General features: G+C 35.2%; 1 long non-coding RNA gene across 1 annotated transcript in view; it reads right to left on the bottom strand.

Annotated features, from left to right (window-relative positions):
• Positions 1–534: 534 nt before the first annotated feature.
• The window catches only part of LOC118911591 (uncharacterized), a 149,540-nt gene continuing 135,414 nt past the window's right edge, over positions 535–14,660 (bottom strand). Inside the window, exons 3-4 of the long non-coding RNA XR_005024502.2 lie at positions 716–919; positions 535–626 (exon numbers count right to left, since the gene is read on the bottom strand). This is a non-coding gene — a long non-coding RNA (uncharacterized LOC118911591). The remainder of the gene's footprint in view (positions 627–715; positions 920–14,660) is intronic.

The following is a 14,660-nucleotide window of genomic DNA, read 5'->3' as shown; positions in this document are numbered from 1 at the left end:
ATATTACAATAGTGCAAACTGACTGTGAGGCCCTCAATTCTTTTCCTCAAAGATAACCAGAGTTTCTAGTTTCTTACATATCCTTCCATATATATTTTACAAATATATTGATTCACAATTATTACCTGTATCTCTGGAATAAAAATAATTGGTTCTTACCTGAAAATTTTCCTTTACTCTTTTACATTTTGTGGATTCTGGCAATGACCCCATTCTGAAAAATAAATAGCATTAATTTTTTCTCTAAAAATATTCAAGCAATTCATAAATATTTAAATATGTAAGTTTCACATTCATCTTTAAAAATTCACTTCACAATTTCCCAAGGCAATATCCTGACTTTGTTAGAGACCAGAACTGTAGGATGAGTATTTGCCCAAACAAAATCCCTGAATGTTCACTGTTTAGTGTTCTTCCACTCACTGCATTTAGTGGGAAATTACAACAGTGAGAGACTAGTGCTGATTAATTTAACAGTGGGTCTTGATGGAACCCGCTTTCCTGTATACACGTAAAAGAAATTGTTAGGTGACTTGCCTTTGATTTCTAAGTCTTTCTTTTTTATGTAGTCCTTAAATATTTTATGAATCCTGGGAACATTTCAATACCAACCTGAAATACACAAGCTGGGAGAGGAGAAGAAAAATCAAGTTTTCTGGTATTTTGAATATGAAGCTTGAACCTGAGGCACAGAAATACATTGTATTATACCTACCATTTCATCTCTTCTTTAGGTGTCATGGATGTTTCCCTGGCTTGCTCGGATGCTCCAGCAGGTGCAAATCTGAGCAGGAGTTTTTTCATACTTCTTTGCCAGCTGGAGAAACTTTGGATGACTCAGGACCTCCCCTCTGGGTAATAGTCTGTAGTCTTCAAACATGTTTATTTTTTAACGATAATCTGGTAGCTTCTGAGGTCTCTGGAAAGGATGAAATGTAATCTGCTAGCAACTAGGGGAAAGGGAGAGGAATCCTTGAAATATAAAGATTGGCTATGTTTGTAAGTTATCAATTTTATAATTTAATGTAAGAGAGAGAAAAACATGACTATTCTGATTAGTTAAAATAACAGATTACATTTACACATAGCTGAGGTATTTCAGGAAAATGTGCACAGAGCCCTCTGACATAGGACTTCCTCTACTCCAATGTCCCCGCAAGATGCCCATTGACCTCATTCCTGAAATGGCTTTTTTTAATAAGAAAATGAAACTGTTTCTCACCAAAAATGTTTTGCTATACAGCTACATATGAAAACTCAACCATCAATGTACATAAAATGTACACACACAGTGAATTAAACTTAAGAAAATTTCCCAAAATATTCATATAGATAATTTGGGAACAGGCAGACAAAACAATAGCTAATTTAATTTTTTTTCCTTTTTGTCTAATTGTTTTTGGTCATGGAAAGACATAGGCAGAGCTTGGCTGACCATGAGTCGTTCATTCATTCTCTATAGCTACCCTTAAGAATTCACCCACACAGATTGTGCTAAAATAAAGAAGTTCAAATTGACATTAGAAATAATGCTGTTGGTGATAGCATTGTCACTGGAGAAAAGGACTTCTGGGGTTGTGTAAAATAGTCTGGAAAAAAAGAAGAACTGAAAAATGGGATGAAATGGAGTTTGTCAGATATATGATACAGGATGAAAAAAGAGCCTGGATTCAAACAAATATAAAACACAAATATGAAACTACTTACAATAAATGAAAGAGGGAAAAAAAGACATGGTCATACCTGAATTAAGACCTCTACTTCTTGATGCTTACATGTATATCAAATCTTGCACTTAATTAAATATGCTAGAAAACTAAATAACCGGTTGGCTTCTGCATAGCTCTAAACCAAAGAGTGTACAGTGCAAAGGGAAAAGCTCATAATTACTGTTTCCTTTCTTTTATAGAGTACAGCTCATTGCTTTTCACTTCCCAGGAGAAAAAAGTACCAGATTTGTGAGGGCTTTTTCCCCCTCACCACATCCCTAGACCCAGTTTAAGCTTTAATCCCCATCCCTTCAAAGAGTATAGCAGTCAATTCATTTCAAAGCACTGGACTGGTGCTGATGAGAACAGGACCAAAATCTAAAAAAAGAGATTAGTTATACTGAGAAATGTCCACTGTAACTGCAGCAGAAACACTGAACAAACCAGCCAGCAAATTTTGAAGCTGCCTATTGCTGTTTACAGGAAATTGTACAAAGCACAGGACTGGAACAGAAGGGAATAGAGTATACATCATAAACTTTGAAGATAAAGAAAATATTTTCTGTGTAAATTAAGGACTGTCAAGGAAAATTGTAATTAAGACATTCACATGTATATGCTTCACATACAAACTAAAACTACTTAAAACTTTATTTTAAAATAATTATAAAACCTTTTGTGGCAATTACCAGTGTTCTATCCTCTAAAAGAGAGATAAGCTATATGTTATACCCATGACAGCAAAGACCATTGTTCCAAAGATTTAACCGCTAAATACTTTGTTTAAAAATTTCTGAAAATAATTACATCAGCATATGAACTCTGGAAAATTTCTTCTACCGTAATAAGTCCAGATGGACATTTCCTGTTTCACATTTCTAGTACACTTTGTCTTTTAGACAATAACAGTGTGAAACAATAGTTTGGCATGAGTTCCTGCATACTAAGAAATGCCCTGGGCCCTTGAAGGCTAGGATGAGTCAGACTCAAATGGCAAAGAGAGTAAGATTCAAGAAGCTGACACATCTCTGACTTCAATCTTTGATGTTTTGTGACCAGTAAAGAACTCTTATGTTTAACATTTACAGATAGCATTTAGGGGTGTCTGCATAACCTGGCTTTTAAAAAAAATGTTTTCAAGGTAAAACTGCAATACAGAAAAAGAATGAGTAGGCAATTTCTCTTAAATTGTTACCCAGGTCTGGCCATTGCTTCTACTCGACCTCCTGCTCTGGACAGTCAATTCAGGTGAGAATGAGTGCTTCCCTGCCACCCCCTGGCCCATCTTTGCAACCCCCTGGGAATCCTTACCCTATCCAGGGCCTTACTACTACTTTAAATACCATGAGACAGAGACAGCCAGGTGCTCCTAAACTTGGCAGTTAATGCATTCATTTTCTTTGACGACAGATTGGGACCCTTAGCACACGCTGGTGTCCAAGCAACCTGTGTCAGTTTGAGAATATTTGGGCCAGTCATTTCCAATGACAGCTCTCATCTCTAATCTTCTGCCATGCAGTTAAGGAAAATAGGTGGAGAGAACATTCCGAAATAAAGCAGAATATGTAACAATGGGACCAGCATGCAGAGTTAGGAGGGCAGAATTTGAGATGAGAAGTTACAAGCAGAAGGAATGACAATGGGAAGGAAGGGTAGGCAATTGGGAGGAGAGCTACTTTTCAGCCGGTGCCAGAGAATTACAGGGATGAGAAAGCTGGAAGTCATCCTTGATCAAACCTTCTCTTTCACTCTGCATACAAACAGTCATCAAGTCCTCCTCATTTTTTACTCTGAGGGATACAAACATGTGCTGTCTTCCTTTTCCCCCAAATAATAAAGTTTTATTTGCTTAAAAATTGTAAGTAATACATGTCCATGTTTAAATTCAAAAAATGTAGAAAGATAATGGGAAAAATAAAAATAATCTCCAACCTACTGTCTAGAAATAAGCACTGTTTTAACATTTTGTTGAAAAGTCTTATATATACTTCTATATATATACATGCACATTACTGTACAGACATACAGACAATTTCACAGTTAGTGAGGCAAGGCATACAAAGAATTTGGTAATCTTATGTTTTCACTTAATAATAGGTCTTGGGTTTTTTTCTATTCAATAGAGACATATGCAATCATTTTTAATGGCTGCATAATATTCCATTGAGGGGATGTGTCATGGTTTAATGAAACTTCCATTGAAGAAATTGTTTGATTCAATTTTGATTATAATTACAGTGCTGATACTAATGTTTTGTACTTATATATGTGCTGTCAAAAGAGCTTCTATTAATCTGACAATGAAAATTAACTATTGTCTTTTTTATTTCCACTTTTTTTATCTTTGGTAGGGTTTTAGCATTTTGTAGCATTTAGCATTTTGTACCATTTTGTAGGTTTAGCATTTTGTATTCCTTGACAAGTTGCTGGGTCCATTTTTCTATTAGAATGTGTATTTCTTTTTCAAGTCATAAGACCTGTTTGTATATTAGGGATGGTGACCCTCCTATCTTTCATATTCATATGTCACACATTTTTTTCAGTTTATCCTTTGCTTTTCAAACTTACTTTTATGATGTTTTTGCTGAAGCAGTTAATTTTTACATAGTCAAATTTATCAACAATTTATTTTTTGGTTTAGCCTTGCTGATTTAATCTCCTAACATTCTTATTAGCAGTAACCTCAATTAGATCCTTTTACCCAGATTACTATAACAATCTGAATTCTTTTCCCAACTTGCTGTCTCCTGGAATCACTCCACACAGCTGTCAGCATTCTTTTTAAAATGAAAATCTAGGCAGGTCATTCTTCTGCCTTAGACTGTTCAGTGGTATGTGTCCCAAGTTGGGTATTTGTATGCCTCTATTAGAAGCCCACAAAATAACAGCTAACATGGCAAATATTCCTGGGGCATTATTTATTTGTGAATATTTTTGAAGAAAGAAAGTACATTTTTTTTATTTTAAGAAAAGCACAAATGCAATATATAGCAGGATGCAGAATTCAAATAAATTTTTAAGATAAACTAGAAAGCTTCAAAGAAATATCAGTATTTAGGTAGGAATACTTAAAAAGCAATGAAGATGGAAGACAAAGTTTATGTTCCTTAACATGTGTAGCAGGGAGTACCTTACCTTCACCAAAACCTATTGCCTTTCCCTCCTGATCACATAGACTCTCTAGCCTCCCTGGAAGTTAGGAGTGACCATGTGATTGAATTCTGGCCCGTGGAATATAGGAGAAATTAGGGTGATCAGATGATCCAAACCAAGACACTGCTAGGAATAAAAGAAGACAACTATTATTTGTTGCCCTGGGAATTCAGGCATAAATTGGAGCATATGATCACCATGAGGAGAAGTAAAGTGGGCCCCGCCAAGGGTTGGCTCAGGCTTAACTCCGCCCATCTCTTTTCCAGTCTATAGGCAGATGCAGAAGATGCCAGCAGAAGCCTCAATGTGCCAGTAGAGCCAGAGGATGGAAAGCTTGTGCTAACTGTTCTGGAAGTGAGAACACCACTTCTAGCATTTCAAACCAGTGTTGGTGACAGGAGTTCTTTATCCTCACTAGTACAACACAGAGCCCAAGGCATTCCATGCCATGACCTTTCCTGACTCTCCAGCCTTACCTTTCATCACTCTCTAACTTGAATGAAAGCTGTAGCAAACTGAAATGCTTGCTCATACATTTTAAAATACCTGTTTATGTGTCAAATCCTCCCACTTGTCAGGGAGCTCATCAATGGCAAAAATGTAGCCTTAATTATCTCTATAGCACTCATTACTTGGTACATAAGAGATTTCATAAATATCTGTCGAAGAAATATTTAGCCAAGTAAGAAGTAAATCTTTCAACAGTGGCTAATTCATTCCCAGAATTAACACGATCAGAACTGTACCACATAGAAGAACTTATATCTGCAAAGATATACAAATTCAAGACTTAGACAACTGAGTTATGCATTTTTGTAGCCCTAAAATGTGAATGTGAAAATATTCTTCCTCTTAGCTGTCAATGTTCCTTCCTTTATCTTTACCTCCTTCCCACCACATATGTAAGCACACACACCTATTCAATTACTTTCTGGGGGAATATTTAACTTAATTAACAATAGTAGAATAAGTTTGAGGGAAAAGAAAGAAATAAGATTTTAAGTTCAGTTCCTAATGCTGGCCAGTAATCCTTACATGAGGTGCTTTGGCTCAGCAGGGGGATTTACCTCTCCTGCTTCCCAAGATGATTAAGAGTTGACGTATAATTGTTGATAATGCACGCTAGAGCATGTTACCAACTCAAGAAAGGGGCTTTGCCTGCATGATTAAATTCACATTAATCGTAGTTAAGCTGCACACATAGAGCACAATGTCCTCTTTGCTCTAAGAAAAGGAGGGGCTTTCACCATCTAGGTTATGAAATATTGATTAATTCATGTATGCTCAGACATCCATCTAAAAATGGAATCATTCAATCTGTCACTCCTTCTCCCTCATCCACATACAAAAACATAATGGCAGTCTTGAGAACAAAAGGAGGGATGGAGGGGTGGAAAGAAGAAGAAGGGTAAGAGCAGAGAAAGAAAAATGCTATAAATGAAATATGTCAAACTATGCCTACAGATACACAACACCCACACACAATCAGACACACAACAACCTCTCTACTAATGAATGCAGCTTTACTTTCACGCCAAGTATTAGAGAAACATTAATTAAGAGAGAAGTCTCATTCATCCATTTCCCAGTTCATTAATTATGCATCAGTGCCATGCATTTGTTGGCCTGACATAAGACAATCCTGTTTCAATAAAGATCTCATGACGCACATTAACACAACTGTTACGGGGCTTTCCTGACTCTTTAGGATGGTGTTCGGGATCTACTCAATTCAAATGTTGTATATATTTGTGTTCCCTCATAAGAATTCTGTGATTATGAGATGTCCTTTCAGCTGACTATAACTGTTTCTTAGCTAATACTTCACTTCTGTCACAGGCACATTAGGAATCCTTTTCAGCTAGAAAAAAAGCAACACAACATTGTGAATGTACTTAATGCCACTGAATTGCACGCTTAAAATGGTCAATTCAATGTGATGTGTATTTTACCACAATACAAAATATTTTTAAAAGAGAAGAATAGCCATAAATTTTTGAGAAAGTTAACTTATTGAGGGACTGTAAATGTAAATAAAAAAGGGGAGGAGCTTACAAGTCTCAGTGTCAAAAAATCTCAAAATATATTTGTTTTGGTGCAGAGAAAATATTATGAGATGAATTTCAGAGCCCAGACAAGCTAAAAAAAAAAAAAGAAAACAAGATGTATGTTTGCAAAGAGAATTAGGGAAAGCAAGGATGTTTGAATGACCTTATTTACAAATACTAACTGAGCATCCATAAGATTCTTAACAGTGCATTAGTTAATTTGCAGCTACCTATATGTAATTACATCTAGTCTCCTATCCTATTATTTCCTATTTCCTAACTCATTTCTTTATCAATAATTGGATAAAGTCACCACTCCCTCTGATCCAAGTACAAGTAAAGTTTAAAAGATTGACTACACCTGGAGTAGTGAACGGATAAAAGTTATGGGCTGCTTCCATTGATGGATAAGTGTACTTTTCTATAGTGAGTAAGTCTCACTTTTGAGGACTGTTTCAGATCCATACAGTACCTCATACATGATAAATACTACAAGGTCCCAGTCTTGGTGGGTACACAATAAATGTCAACTGACTCAGTAACATTTTCCCAACTTTTGCATCAAGATGTCCAGTAGTAAATGTCATCAAATCCTATCTTTAAGGTGCAAACTGGATCTTGGAGTCTGGAAAGGAATTTCCTACTCAATATCACACAACTGAATTTGCTGCAACAGATGTTGCATAGCATCAATCTGAGGCAAAATTCTGGCCAGTAAATCAAAATGAGTTTTGAAATAAGAAAGAAAAAGATACAATAAAGGCTCAGTTAAGACCTATTTGATGCTTCATCTAATTTTTCACCATGGAAATATTAAGTGATATTTTTATTTAAATAAAAACAAACCATTAATACCCAAATAAAATTGCATATAACTGTTAAACCTCTTTAGTCACTTTTGCTTAAGCTTTGTTCTTTAAAGTCTTAATTTTATCTGGTGAATTTACTGAACAGGTTATTTACTTAAATTCTCTTCTTCATTGTGTCTCTGAATGTGTACATATTTTCCAATCTGCCTTCTCTTGTGAGAGATTGGGATATATCCAGCCTGCAAAAGACCAAGGAAGAAGAGAGGCATGCCTCTGGCCCAACACTACATAATGCTGTAGAATGAGAGGAAAAGCACTGAAAGTCATTTCAGGGACAGACTGCTAAGAGAAGCACCTCTCAGTATCCAAATGCTCATTGAAGCCAAGGAGAGGTCAAAAGTGGTTAATGAGATCCTTGCTGGGAAACCAAGTGGTCAGAGAACAAGATGCCCAGAAGGTCCAAATGGGTTGGCCTCATTTTTGTGTGTTTTTTGCATCAAGCTGTGTAAGCAGACCCAACTTCTCTGATTAAGAGACCATGAAGGCTGAGACAGGTGATGTTCAAATATTCAACATGCAGCAACTAATATTTGTCCAGCATCTTTAAGTTTCCCAAGAAGCTTCATATGCATCATCTTAACTGAGCCTTGATTCAATCCTGCGAGGTAGACAATAATAGTACCCACACTTCACTGGTAAAGAGAGGACAGAAGAATGTGACTGTGCTACAGACAGCATCTGGGCATTGACTTCCACTCGCTGAGTTATCTAGAAGCCACCGTGGCTCTCTCTAGATGCAAGGTTGCTTCTCCAGTGAAGAAGACATTCCTTGGGTGCAGTGCTAGCTGACCACCTCTGACTGGCTCGTCAGAGAAGTGGCAGAGCTACACTCAGACTGAGAGACGATGGGTCTGGGAGGTCTTGGTGAACATTTTGAGGTCTCAATTTCTCACTCGAGAGGTCCTAAAGGAAAGACAGTGGGAAGTAGTGGTCCTAGTATGAAACCTCAATAAACTGTTCACTGATAAATGTCCAAGTTATTTTTCAATGAAAAATTACAGAGTGATATGGAGCATATGAACCAGAAATAATGAAAAGAGTTTAAGTAAATTTTCATTAAAAAACCCATAAAACCCTCCTTCCAGAGCTATCTACTTGTGCATGTGAATAAGGTTTCTTAGAATATGAATCTATAAAAACTAGAGATTTTATTGATTTTGAGCCTAATTCCACCAATAAACAATAATTCATCAATAGATATATAAATTAGCTGTAAAACAAAAGCCCCAGAACAAAAGAAAAAAAAGTAGAATTAAAAAAAGAATTTAGGCATAATTCATCTTACATTCATCTATCTCATGGAGATGTATTTCTAATGAAATTATATTTACTTTCAAGTCAAATAATATAACTTCTTTTGATCAATCACATGTTAATAGTAATTATAATGGTGACTCATTCCAGAAGTTCGGCCATATGATTACAGAAAATTTAAAAAATTTTAAGTTTCAATTTACATAAATATTTTTGGTAAAGTGAAACATGATAGGGTCATTAATAAAAGATGTTCAAGCATAAATATATACTACATTAAATAAAATCCATGGGTAGAGTGGAAACATATGTTCAGGAAAAATGATGTAAATAATCTGTAACAAAAAGTTTAATGATTTACTTTTTAAATGGATGGTGGGGGTATTATATTGCTATGGCATTTAGAGTATATTAATTATGATTGAGAAATGATAGAATCACTTAATTTTTAAGTAGGATATTTACAACATAAGGGAAGCTGCATTCTCTGTAGCTATTGGCACTTACAATTAAAAGTTTCAGCTGTAACAATGTGCAAGAGGGACACATACGTTTTTCCAAATTCTGTTAGGCTGTATGTAAACAGGAAAGCTTAAAGACCACTATGCTACAGGAACACATCACTGTTTCATATTTGTATAAGAAATACAGATATTTCTAAAATCTACTGTGGAAGGCAGATCATATTTTCAGAATTCAAAGTCATAGCAATTCATTACTAAAGCAAACAACCCACTGAAATATTCATATTGCAGCCAACATCTTCTATAGTTGGCTGCCTGATCCTATGACTTCTATAACTACATCTTAAAACGTACTGGGCCGCTCATCATGCACATCAGGCAAGAAATTATGTGGGAAGTTGATGTAAATATGTTATTTTGTGTGACTTGTAGTGATGTCATACTATGATAACTGCTACTTTTCTTATAGAACAAAGAAACATACATTCACACAATATGTAATCCTTGACCCCCAACATAACTCACCTGGCTGACATGTGGGTTTATTTTATCAGCTTTCCAGCAGTTGCTCCTAATGACTAATCAGGAAGTGACTTACTTCCATGGAGCAGTATATACCTGATAAAAAAGACTGATACTGTACACAGGAACAACACATTAAACAGGAAATGACAATCTCTCTGCATGTTTTAATTTATCTTTGGGGCAAATTGACAATAAACCATCAAGGTTAAGATGGTACTGAATATTAATAAAAATTCAGGGGGAAAAGTATTTAAAACAGCTTTGCTGGTACATGGAGTTCTGTTACAAAAATACTGAAACTCCCTAGTGTAAAACACACTAAGCTAAATTATGGGAAAAGCCAAAGCCGTATCAGCACCAAGCAATCACCCAGCATCAGAATGAAAAGAAGGAAATGTTCTGAATAGCTTGCCGGGCTAAAGAAAAGGAGAGCAGCTGCCTAAGATGGGTGGGTTGCGAGAAACATACCAGAAGGATGCATTCTAATTTGTTTGCCACTTAAATTTTGAAATAGGTCATTATCTTCAAACTTAGGGTAAATACAGCTGCATTAGAGAAAAACAGAGAGGGAAAGGAAAGGGAGGGAGGGAGGGACAAAAAAGGGCTTAACAGGTAACAGAGAGAAATGCCATTTTAATTTTTAGGTTTCTCTCAATCAGTACATTCCTATAACCCATCATACGTGTATGAATGCTGTTTTCCATTTTCAATTCTTGGTGTGGGATAAAGATTAGGTTAAGTGTAAAGACAGGAGATCTGGGTACACTCAGTTAAATAAGTGATTGGCAATGTATTTCTTACGTAGTCCTTAGTAATCAACTTGAATCCTTGCTTTTAACAGTTTGAGTGCTTGAGTACCAAATGGAAGAACTTGTAAGCAAAATACTTGACAATTTAATATAAACCAGTGGCTTCCAACATTTTTGAGTGTAATAGTTTTTAAGTTTATTATAAGGGAGAATTTCAAAAAAACACAAAGGTAAAGAAAAGACTATATAAAATCTCCAGGTATTCATCATCCAGCTTTAACAATTTTCAACTCATAACCAATCTTATTTTATCTCTGCCCCTGTACTCATGCCACCCAGATTATTCTGAAGCAAATCCAAGATAGGGGATGATTTGTTTTTGTGTTCAACATCAAATGTTTGAGGGCCTTCTCCTACTACATTACAGTGGTTGCATTTTTAATATTACCTTATTAAGTAAATCTACATGTACAGATGGATTACTGTCCACCCCGCTCCACTCCTGCTTCTTTGCTATGACCCTGTGCCATCCTCCGCTCCTAAGGGTCTGAAGCCCATGGTGGGGAAATTTCTGGCACAAGGAAAATAGCTGGTAGCATCACTTAGAAATGTGTTTATTTATTAGCACCTTTACATATACTCACAACACAAATAATGCTTATACTGCTTCATTTCTCAGGAAATTGTTTCATTGCAGGTTTAAAAGCAGTTTCAGAAAGATAATATTAAAATTCTTACCAAAACTTTTTTTCCTCTTTATCTACCTAACTGAGCATTTCTCTGCTAAAACAGAACAAAGACCTAACACAGGCCACTGCTTTCTAAAAGTTGTTACCCCCTAACAGCTGTTTAGAGGCCTTTATGACACTGACATTACCTATGGAAAAAAAGTCCAGATCTTTGTGGGTTGGAAATCTTTGCACAATACAGCTTGAGAGCTGGCATGCTGGTTGGCAGTCTCCCCGAGAAACTAAGGAACAAATAGTGAAGACTGTGTTCACATACTTGGAAATGACACTTCCACACCAGAGGCCTTGGTATACCCTGTACATTTCTTTTATATAAAAGACTAATACTCAATGCTACTAAGTCCAGACTTCTCTTACATATGAAATTCACTTTTGTAGGAAGAAAGAAAAAGAAAAAGCTTCTGTTTTCTCTGTATGAGGTGGATGATTTCTTTAGTTTCCTTGGTAAGGGGCACTAAAAAAAAATCTTTCCTGATTTCTGCTCAGTGCACACATGTAGTACTGATTTATGCTAATGGATTCACATATTTCAGAAAGGGTGAAAACTCAATCTCACAATTATATCATTCAGAAAGTTTGCAGTTGGAACCTATTCATATGCACTTAATCTAGATCAATTTTAAACTTCTAAATATTTATGCTTAAATAGAATTATCTCTATGTTTAATACTGATTATTGCTACATAAATAGAAAAAATTACAGTAGTGTTTTGTGAACACTTTATTAGAGAAAAGCAATAATCTCCAATTAAATTATTCTCCTAGTTTCATGGGATATCCTGCTTGGTAATTACAAAATTTTGAAGAGATATGCCCATTACTTGAAAATTCCAATTTTAGCTTTATTTTTCTACACATGTCCATTATGGAGCTGGGCAAAGAGAATACTAAGATAACAAAGTCTTGCTTACATAACACAATGGTTTTCTAAAACATATTCAAACATGAAATAGGATCATCTAGTATTCAACCAGGAAATTATTATGTGCTTCATATGTACTGCATTAACTAGATTATGCCTAAATCCCAGTAGTTTGCATAATTGTATTTAATTTGCCAGAGGGATCAAATTTTAGCAATGGACCTTTATTAAGAGGTTAATGCTGTTTATTCAGCAAAAGCATATCGTATTCTGAAGAAACTGAAATGCATTTGTAATTTTAGGATAATAAAATGTAGCCTTTTCATGGGCCCAATTTGAATGGAAAAACCCCCAGAAATGCACCTGAATAACCATTTATAGCCATGGAATATGGTTAAACATTAGAAACTCATTTATTTTATCCCCTTCCATATTAGAGTCAATTCCTTAAATGTATTTTCTAGTCATTTACCTAACCTATCATTTAAATATAAAATTCCAGACACTGAGCTTTTGTCCTTTACTTCTTTCTTATTATACTTCCTTCTACTGGGATTAATTTGCTACGTTTTTAAAAAATAAAATAAAATCAACTGAGGAAGAACTTTTGGAACTTACTTATAATGCAGAAAAGAGGATCATCAAAATTATGTAAGAAGTAAAAAACGTGTGGTACAGGAATCTCAATATTCCATTGAATGTTACTGTATTCTAGACAAAAAGTGGCCAAGCAAAGTTTGTGGTACTTGGTATCCAGTGACTTTGGCCTACTCTGAGCTACTTGGTATTCAACTAGCCACCCTGAAAATCATGTTGGTTTTAAAGAATCAGGCTTACCCTGAAATTCTGGATTAAAACAAGTTTGGCCTAGTTTTTTCTGTGTTAGTTCTTGGCTGGTGAACACTTGTCAAAGCAGTGATATATCAAGCATAGATTATCACTAGAATCACTCAAGGCATCTTTGACAAAATACAGAGAATCAACTTAAGTTTATAGAATTAGAATCTTAGAGACGGGGTTGAAATAGACATGGGGTGAGGGAGGAGCTGGGAATGAGAATTTTTTAAAAGTTTTAAAACTTTAAAAATTTTAATCTAATTTGTGTATCATAAAATTCACCCACTTGAACAATACAAATCAATGTTTTTTAGCATATCCACAGATATGTGCAATCATTACCACTGCCAATTTAGACCATTTTTATCACCAAAGAAAACTGCATACTCTTTAGCTACTATCTTACTATATCCCTCTATCTCTACCTTCAGCTTTAAGAAGCCATTTCCGACTTTATAGCTTTTCATCTTCTGGACTTTCATACAAATCGTACAATATGTGTTCAAGGTCCAGCCAAGTTGTAGCATGTATTAGTACTTCATTTTGTTTATTGCCAAATAATAGTCCACCTTTTGTTTATCCATTGGTCCACTGATGGAAGTTTAGGTTCTAGATAACTTAATCATTAGCATATTTAGTAACTATTGATAGAAAAGACCAAGTGTTGATTGCAGGGCAGTTTGAAGGAATCTTCACAAAGCAGTCAAGGGTCCTGCATTGCAGTGGGGGAAGAGAAGCATGGCTGGAAATGCACTTTTGGGATGGAATTCTGGCTCTGCACTTAGATGACCTGGGCAGGGCCATTACTTTTCTGCCTCCATTTCCTCATTTGTAAAACAGGAATAATGATTTCTTCTTCATAGAATTATTGTGAGGATACATGAGACAATCTGAGTAAAGTGCCTAAAAATTCCTGGCACACAGGTATTTTAGATAAAACAGCTATTCTTATTTTCCTCATTGAATTAAACCAAAAAGTCATTTATGTACAGAGTTATAGAAGTTGGAGAGATTATTTCTAACCAGAAAATAAATTATTATTATAAATAAAATAAGCCTCTCCAAGTTATAAGTAGAATGACAGATTATAAAGTGTAATTTCTTTACTTTTTTGAACTGAAGTCAAAGTAATAAATAAAAATCAATTTTTGACTAAAAAAATAGTGGTTGTTTCTAGTTAAGAGTGCAAATCTTTATTGTTTCATTACATTTTCAAAGTCTACATGTTCTGTATTCTATGAATCTTTTGAAAGTTCTCCCCATATAAGTGCATGAATGTATATGTGCAATGTACATACATACACACAACACATATTTATAGTCAACACTTACTGAATCCTTGATATATGCCAGGAAATGTACTTAATATGCATTAATATACCTAATCTCTTCAACAACTTTGTGTGGTCAAGTAAGGAAACTGAAGCAAAGTATAGTCAAG

Source organism: Manis pentadactyla, chromosome 4 (genome assembly GCF_030020395.1).
Source record: "Manis pentadactyla isolate mManPen7 chromosome 4, mManPen7.hap1, whole genome shotgun sequence".
NCBI lineage: Eukaryota > Metazoa > Chordata > Mammalia > Pholidota > Manidae > Manis > Manis pentadactyla.
This window is presented reverse-complemented; position numbering and strand designations above follow the sequence as displayed.